This window comes from Rhinopithecus bieti, unplaced genomic scaffold (assembly GCF_001698545.2).
Source record: "Rhinopithecus bieti isolate Rb0 unplaced genomic scaffold, ASM169854v2 scaffold_11241, whole genome shotgun sequence".
Taxonomy (NCBI): domain Eukaryota; kingdom Metazoa; phylum Chordata; class Mammalia; order Primates; family Cercopithecidae; genus Rhinopithecus; species Rhinopithecus bieti.
Genome location: NW_016806652.1, coordinates 65,667 through 75,189, shown reverse-complemented (window position 1 = coordinate 75,189; position 9,523 = coordinate 65,667). Strand labels below are relative to the sequence as shown.

General features: G+C 43.7%; 1 pseudogene; it reads left to right on the top strand.

The window, feature by feature from the left end:
• Window positions 1-6,084, top strand: part of LOC108532994 (aldo-keto reductase family 1 member C1 homolog) — a 10,801-nt pseudogene extending 4,717 nt beyond the window's left edge.
• Window positions 6,085-9,523: the final 3,439 nt, after the last annotated feature.

The window sequence follows — 9,523 nt, the reverse complement described above, 5'->3', positions numbered from 1 at the left end:
TATATGTAACAAACCTGCACGTTATGCACGTGTACCCTAGAACTTAAAGTATAATAAAAAGAAAAAAAAAGAAAATATACAAAAAAGAAAAAAAAAAACTAAAAAAAAAAAAAAATTTAATAAAATCTCTAAAAATATATGCTTTCTCCATCCTTCTCTGTGCTTCATTAGAAAACGTTTTTTTAAAAAAATATTTGTTCCATCCTTTTCCATTGGTGACAATTATGGCTTGGAACACTTTCAGGCTCATGGTCATTACCATAAGAGAGTTCCTGTGGATCTCCCAACTTCCAAACTAGCCTTGAAACGCACCTCCATTGACCATATTGGTTCATGGTCCTGTCCATGGAATAGCACATCATCAGGGAGATAAAGAACTATGATAGTGGCACCTGGGTCAAAAGTACAACCCATTATTCCTGGATATCAAGGTCTTTTACGGTTGAAGAGAGGAACTGCCACAGAGAAAATTATAGGAGCAGAAGAAAGTAATGTAAGTCAATGATGACACTATTAGGAACCAGAAAGATGGCATTTATTTATACATACAATAGTTGTAAAAGATTAGAGGAAGCCCGTCTCCTGAAGACATCCCTTATACCTTCATATGTAACACTTTGTACGTATCACTCTCTGGGGCATTGCTTCACCTACCTCATGGAGGATTAGTGTCCTTAAATGTATCTGGGAGCATGGCTATGTGTGGAGAACTTGATTTGTGACATCACTAAGCTGTTTCTACTTCAGTCAGGTGAGGAGCTGATCCCAAAAGATGAAAATGGAGAGGTACTATTTGACACACTGGATCTCTGTGCCACGTGGGATGTGAGTGCTACGAGGTGAGGACATAAATACAAAAGATGAGATAGGAGACATCTGGTCTCCGTCTTTCATGTGTGGGAATGGGAAATGCACCACTCATCCAGAAATTTAGGAGCTTTGAAACATGGCTTTACTGAGTTGTGGGGAATAAAACCCATCACAGGAATTCAACAGGTGACAGGGGCGGATAAGAATTGGGGAAGAAAGATGACAGGGACCCCTTTCCTTTGTTGTGCATTAATCCCTTCAGTTTCCTAAGGAGTAAACAGAAATTCTTACTCTTGTTCTATCTTATTCCCCAATTATGTGTTTTAATTTTTTTCTTCTTGACAATCACTGCTAGGTAGTTTGTCATATCCTGAGAGTTGTTGCTTTTACAGTTCTACCTTGTATTTATCTTGATCTGCAGCCAATTCCACAAATAATTTTTCACTATCCTTTTCTCCCCAGGCCATGGAGAAGTGTAGTTTCAGGATTGACCAGGTCCATCGGGGTGTCCAACTTCAACTGAAGGCAGCTTGAGATGATCCTCAACAAGCCAGGCCTCAAGTACAAGCCCCTCTGCAACCAGGTGAATGCTGTCAGCCTCCTCTCCTTTCTCTTATCCCTGCTCATTTTTCTGTACTACTGCTTTGTGTTCATTTTTTCAGTCCCACTTACCTTTCTGAAACAGAAGATTCCCAAAAGCAAAGCATCAGTCTAGAAGGACACGGAGGGCTCTTATTTGTACCCTGCTTGGAAAAGTCTTAGTGAAAAAGCAGAACAACTTTAATACTGAATTGTGTAACATTCAGGGATGGTCAATTTGATCAAGGAGGCCAAGGATTGTCAGAATCAGGGAAACGTGGACTTAACCCTAAGCTATGAAAGATGACCAGAGAGTGGATGTGTGAAGGTGATTTGGAGGGACTCTGCATAGATATAAAGCCATAAAAATATGAAATAAGCAGTACATTAGGAGAAACTGAGAATAAGAGAAGAGAGGTAGTAGGGGTTTATATGGGGTTTGGACATCTCAGTGCCTCTTGGTATCTCTACTTTCACATTTCTTAATCAAGGGCATAGCAACACTAAAAATTAGCTGCAGACAATGAAAGCCATCTATGATAGAAAGAAAAATGTTTTTGGAGATGCCTGTTCAGAGTGGAGGAAATTAACACTGAGGAAGGTTCAGCAGAACATCAAACTGACTTATGACTGCCCCCACTCTTAGTCTGCTGCTCTTCTTTGGAGTCTGTCATGTAATCAACTGTTTAAACACATCTATTCTATGCATGGTTGTTTCACAGTTTAGGGTTAAGTCTACCTTTCTTCTGCGTTCTGACAATTCCAGGCCTCCTTCATCAAACTGACTTCCCTAAATATTACATGCTGTTCAGCATTAAGGTCACTGCACCTTTCCCAATAACTTACCCATTTTTGTTCAAACTCATTTTTTACAACGTTAAGAGTCAAATAGTAAAGGTCTATGATTGAACTAGAGTATAAAAGTTGTGAATTTGGTATAACACACACAGCTCCAAGATATTGCAATTAAACCACTAAAATTCATGTGGTTTTAATGTTAGTAGTTTGCCCAGAATTGGTGTTCCTGTTCTTGCTGACTTCAAGAATGAAACTGCAGACCCTCGAAGTCAGTGTTTCACTTCTTAAAGATGGTGTGCCCGGAGTTTGTTCTTTCAGACGTTCAGATGTGCCTGGAGCTTCTTCCTTGTGGGGGGTTCGTGGTCTCACTGACAGGAAGGAGGCTGCAGACCTTCACGTGAGTGTTACACCCCTTAAAGACAGCATGTCTGGAATTATTCATTCTTCCTGGTGGGTTCCTGGTTTGACTGGTTTCAGACTGAAGCTTCAACCCCTCCCAGTGAACTTAGCAAGATTTATAACACAGGAACAAACCTCTCCCACTCTAACAAGGGATCCTACCTGATTTCCACTAGCTGGGGCAGCCTGCTTTTATTTCCTTATATGGCCCCACCCACATCCTGCTGATTGGTCCATATTACAGAGAGCTGATTGGTCCATTTTACAAAGAGCTGATTGGTCCATTTTACAGACAGCTGATTGGCCCGTTTTGACAGAGTGCTGATTGGTGCCTTTACAATCCCTGAGCTAGACATAGAGCGCTGATTGGTGCATTTACGATCCCTTAGCTAGACATAAAAGTTCTCCAAGTCCCCACTAAACTCAGGAGCCCAGCTGGCTTCACCCAGCAGGTCCTGGAGTAGGGCCGTGGGTGGAGCTGCCTGCCAGTCTGGCGCCATGCACCCGCACTCTTCAGCCCCTGGGCGGTTGATGGGACCGAGTGCAGCGGAGCAGGGGGCAGTGCTGGTCTGGGAGGTTCTGACCGCGCGGGAGCCTACCGTAGGGTGGGAGTTCGGACATGGCGGGCTGCAGGTCCACGATCCACGATCCGTGCCCCGCAGGGAAGCAGCTGAGGTCCTGCGAGAACTCGAGCGCAGCGCCGGCAGGCCGGCACTGCTGGGGAGCTCAGCGCACCCACCGCAGCTGCTGGTGCGGTTGCTAAGCCCCTCACTGCCCTGGGCCGGCAGCCGCTCCGAGTGCGAGGCCCGCCGCGCCAGCGCCCGCCGGAACTCGCGCTGAACTGTGAGCGACGCGCGCAGCCCCGGTTCCGCCCGCGCTTCTCCCTCCGCACCTCCCCGCAAGCGGAGGGAGCTGGCTCCGGCCTCGGTCAGCCCGGAGAGAGGCTCCCACAGTGCAGTGGCGGGCTGAAGGGTTCCTCAAGCGCCGCCAGAATGGACATCGAGGCCCAGGAGGTGCTGAGAGTGAGGGCTGCTAGCACATTGTCACCTCTCAGTAGTTCTGCAGGTTTTTATTATGGCAATTTTAAAACCTTAAGGAACTTTGAAATAAATAATGTGGGACATGCACGTTACGATTTATATTCAAATTGTTGACCTTTAGCCACATTCCCAAATATATAGGTATGTATAGGATACATCTGCATAAATGCATGTAGTATTTTCAGAACCTTTTGAATCTAAACTGTAAAGATGATTTATTCCTACAGAGCTCACAAACATGTAACAGAAAGATATTCTAGTTAGAGTGTTATTATTATATCTTAGAAAATTAACTATAATGCCCTCATGTCATTTAATACCCAGTCCATATTCAGATTTCTCATTGTTTAATCAAAGTATTTTTTATAACTCTTGTTTGTTTGTTTTAACCATAATTCAGCTGTCTTATTTTCAGATTGTCTTATTTGGATAATGTTTAGCTTGTTTTTTCAAGTTGCTGAAACAGCTTCTGTAAATTAGAAGTTAGATTTGAATGTTTTAGTACATCAGGTTAAGCCTTTTGGGCAAGAAAGTGTCTTTCACATGCTGTGTTTTTCAAATTGCATCACACTAGACTGCATGAAGTGACAGATTGCCGCACTAGTGGTCATGCTAGTTTTGATCACTTGGTTAAGCTAGTAAGCGTGGTCGGATCTGTTCATTTTAACACGTTTTCCCTTTAACAATAACTACCAATCTGCTGGGTGATAATTCTCAACAAGAAGTCTCATTCCCATGTCAAATTTTCACATAGGATTGAGTATACATCAGTGAGTTTGAACTACTTCTGTTTTCTTATTGTATTTGTTATTTCCTTAGGGTTTTAAAAAATCATTTTCAATTTTAACCACTTGTTTAAATATTCTTTAAATATTCTTACCTAACATTTTACTATAAAAAAATTATTGACTGGGCGCAGTGGCTCACACCTGTAATCGCAACACTTTGGGAGGCCAAGGTGGGTGGATCACTTGGGGCAGGAGTTTGAGACCAGCCTGGCCAACGTGGTGAAATCCTATCTCTATTAAAAACACAAAAATTAGACAGGTGTGGTGGCAGGTGCCTGTAATCCCAGCTACTTAGGAGGCTGGGGCAGGAGAATTGCTTGATCCCGGGAGGCTGAGGTTGCTGCGAGCCGAGATTGAGTCACTGCATTCCAACCTGAGTGACAGAGTAAGACTCCTCTCAAAAAAAAAAAAAGAAAAGAAAAAATCACTAAGTAAAAATAAGAACAGGTATTTCTCTAGGCCAGAGTAAAAATTTAACGACTTCCCTTTAATTAGCAGTGTCCTGAGAATGTACTTAATGCAACAACCACCACCAGAGTAGGCACATACTTTGGTCTTTCTCTAATTTTCTCACTCATTACTGTGAACTCATGGATTTTTAAAAATGATTTTTAATTAATTTTACTATGTTTTAAATTCTCACATCTATATAGTAGATAGACTTTTTATTTTGATGCCTAAATGTCACCAGTGACATTCCTATGAATCTAGTGCTTTTGTCTTTCAGACCTGCCCTCATGTCTCTTTGACAGATTCTTTTTCTCTGGCACAATTTGATGCCCAAGACTCAAAGAATTTTACCTGATCTCAGGTCTCCTTGTAGTAGTCAAAGTTATTTAGAAAGCAGGATCAGGTTCATAGAGTTGTTTGTGCTCAGAAAGGGCTGATGCTTTTAGGAGACAGGGATATAAATTTATTTTTATGAAAAATGTTATTACTTGACGGTTCACGTTTAATGTTACACATCATTTATTCAGCTTCTTTTAACTTTAGTCCTTTTAATATTAACATAACTGTTTCATATTATCCAATGCTTTTCTATCTTGGTCATCTACCGGTGGAATGTCATACTTACCTCAACCAGAGAAAACTGCTGGATTTCTGCAAGTCAGAAGACATTGTTCTGGTTGCCCATAGTGCTCTGGGATCCCAGTGAAACTAACGATGGTACTAAGAGCAACAGAAAGTTTATCTAAAATACTATTTTGATGAAAAATGTTTAACCAAAGCATGCGCAGTCTTTTGTAGTTAATCTCAGCTGTCTTGGGGAGAGGAGAGAATTTGCATTTCTGACGAGATGCCAGGTAATGCTGCTGCTTTTCAGGAGACTCGCTTGAGCAGCTCTGGTGCAGAGTGGATGTCTTACTCTGTGTAGGGAGCCGCCTAACAAACTGTATCCCCAGCTTCAGGGCCTCAGCATTTCTGCCTTTCCTTCCAGGGTGGACCCAAACTCCCTGGTTCTCTTGGAGGACCCAATCCTTTGTGCCTTGGCAAAAAAGCACAAGCGAACCCCAGCCCTGACTGCCCTGCGCTATCAGCTGCAGCATGGGGTTGTGGTCCTGGCCAAGAGCCACAATGAGCAGCGGATCAGAGAGAACATGAAGGTGAGGAGCGGGGCTGTGGGCCTCAGGGCTCCTGCACAGTGTTGTTCACGTGTGTGCTTCTCGTAAGGCTCTCAGGACACCCTTGGGCCAATTTCATTTCCCTGGTGTATTCTATGCACAAATGCTTTATGTTCATCATAAGGGTTTTCCACTCTATCACAGGAGAGGCAGCATGGGTGGAGAGAATTAGGATGGGACCAAAACAAGAGATTTGGGTTTCAGCATTGAGTTGACAATTGACTTTGTATCCGTCTGCCAGGGACATGTCTTTTTCTTCATTTTCTAAAACAAGGAATTTAATTAGGTGTTCTTTAGTCTCCAAGTCATTGTTAATTTCTTTCTTTTCCATATATACTCACATGGTATATACTTCTTATATTTATTCTCTTAGAGTTTTATCTTTGTGAAGTGCTTGTTAACTCTGACTCCTTTTTATTGCGTTGTTTGTCTTGTTTGTATGCAGAGGAGATCAGGATTATGTGAATACTTCGGGATAGAAAACAAACCCTCTTAACATAAAGGCTTAATACAAAGCCATTTATTTAACTCATATTCCAAGTTTGGAAAATTGGCCTGGGCTCAGCCTGAAGGTAGCCCAGTCCTTCTGTTCATGGCTGGGCTCTCATGTGTGTGCAGGGCAGTGAGGCAGCTCTGCTTCAAGATATCCATGGGGCATCTGTTGGGGTGCCTCCGTCTCCTCCATGCAGTTCTTCATCCTCCAGCCATCCAGCCCAGGCTTCCTCTCAGCGCAAGTCTCCCTGCAGTGGATACCAGCACCAGCTCTGATGGAGGTGGCAGGGGAGTGACATAGACTCTGAGATTCCCTGGCTGTAGGTAGGCTTAGTGTGCTGGCTTCTTGAATGCTGGTTATGCGAGCAGTGAACTTGTCATGTGGACCCACTCAAGACCTCTGGTTGGCCTGGGTGTGGTGCACAGTGATAATAGCTGAGGTCATGCAGGTGTTTTCTCCTTCCTGGGAACAGTTCCATTTATTCTTCCTAGAGGTGCCGTGTGGACTGTGTTGGTTGGTCTCCAGCTAGGGGGTGGCACTTGCAAAAGAGCACCAGCTGTGGTGGTAACAGTGGGATTTGAGCTTGCCCTAAGTTGCCCAGGGAAAGTGGTATCTCAGGCAATGAGGGATGGGGTGGGGTGGGCTATGAAGCTCCTAAAAGTGTATCTTTCCGTTAAGCTACCAGGGTGGGTGGAGGGGTACCACCAATGAGTTCAGGGTTAGGTAGGTCTGCACTCTGAGTCTCCTTGGATGAGGCAGGCCGCGGCCCCTGTGAGGGTGAAGGGTTGGTTCTCAGGCTGCTGGTGTAATGTTCCAGAGGAGAGCTTAACTGCCTCTGCTGCAAAGGGAGTGGGAAGTAGTGGGCTGCTTACAGCTTACAGTGAGTTCTCAGACAATTGTAGCTGAGCGGCGTGGTGGGGGGCGGTGGCGGGGGCAGCTTTTCTAAGAAGGTCCACTCCAGCATCCATCCGCCAAGTACTTATTGAAAGGGCTTGTTAAACCACAAACCTGCACTAGATGGCTTTATGAGGTCACGTCATGAGACATCTGTGGCCTTGTAAAAGCCCTCAAACCTCATTCTCAGGAGGCCATTTTCAGCATTCCTTATCACACCACACACACCACTCCCTGTCCTGTTTTCAAGGCCAAGGAGTTTCATTCTCAGCACAAATAACATACACACAGTGCCTCAGTATTTTTCCATGCCCTGACCTCAAATGCCTTGTACTTAAGATTGAATAGCTTGCTGTACGCCCCCCGCACAGTGAGCCTCACCCAGCACCCATGGAGTTGGCAAGGCAGTTTTCATTCCTGTCATTCCTGTAATGCTCTGCTAACAGTGCCAGATTTATATCCGGACAGTCTGTGCACAAAACTCAGACCAGCCCCAGGTCATCAGCTTCCCCACAGAGATAATAACCATGGCTTTCAGGCCACATCCCCCCCGGTCTGCCCACAAGGCTGGATACCCGGCTTCTGCACTCATGTCTGCAATGCACTTCCAGCTCTCCCCTGTGGGTTCTGCTCAAGGGCACGTGTCCCCACTTGAGATTGTATCACAAAATTCAGTTGGGAGCTTCTTTTACCCTGTGACCCCTCTCTGAGCTCATTAGCTGACTTCGCCAAGGGCTCCTGTGACAGGTAGTCAGGAATGGCTTCCCTGAGTTCACACTGAAGACTGGGAATGCCTGCAAGGCACTTCCTGCTGCTGCTTCTGTTTGTGTGTTTCATTGGCTCCCTAAATCCATTCCCACTCTGCATAGCATTAAAGCCTTCTCTTGTGGCCTGAATTTCCAGATTCCCAGTGGGGATGTGTGCTCTGGAGTGCACTCTGTCCCCTCAGAATCTGGGAATGTGATGTTTTTTTCTTGTTTCATGGAGGAGGGTTGTGCCTGTGACTTCTTCAAAGTGTATGTGAAATTTTTTCGTATTTCTGTTAAGTCTCTGCATTGGTTCTTGAAAAGAAATTCACAATGTCAATCCCTACACACTAATCTCCAAGTGGGAGAGGCATGCTAACACTGCCTCCCATCTGCCATCTTGTACTTTTCTCCATTTTCTGAGTTCTTGCTGAGATCTTATAGTTGACATCTGTTACCTTTTGCTGCCCCCGTACTTGTTTTCTCATTTGTGTTATCTGTGATTTCTTTCAGTAGCTTTTAAAAAGAAATCTTTCCCCTCCCTGGCTAGCTATATTATAACACATGAGGCTCATTTACCATTCCAACAATCCTAGGGTCCTTAAGATTTAAGCTATATCTACTCTGCAGGTGTTCTATAAATAAAGCAAGAAAGCCTAGATATCAGCACATCTCCTTAAATAACGGTTTACTGAATATTTTAAGCCCACTGTTACGACTGACTGCTCAGCAAAAGCAAAACAGTTTTTTGAAATTAGAACTGCCTGTCGACAAGGCACCTAATCAACCAAGAGCTACACAGAGGCTGAAAGAGATTATTGTTGTTTCCATGCCTGCTAACACAACATGCATTCTGTTTCCCATGGATCATAGAGTAATTTTGATGTTCTTTTATGGTTCAGGAAATACATTTCATAAGTCTATGGCTACCATGGTGACTCATCTGAAGAACCTGGGCAAAGAAAATTGAAAACCTTCTGGAAAATATTTACCATTCTAGATGCCATTAAAAACATTCATGATTCATGACAGGAGGGCAAAACATTAGCTTGAACAGGATTTTGGAGGAAGTGAATTCAACCCTCATGGATGACTTGGAGGAATGCAAGATTTCAGTGGAGAAAGTAATTGCAGATGTGGTAGAAATAGCAAGAGAACTAGAATTCAAATTGGAGCTTGAATGTTACAGAATACTTGCAATCTCATGATGTAATTTTAACAAACGAGAAGTGCTTCTTATGAATGAGCAAGAAAAGTGGTTTGGTGAAATGGATTCTATTTCTTAGGAAAATGTTGTAAACATTCTTGGAATGGCAGCAAAGGATTTAGAATATTGCAGAAGCATAGTTGATAA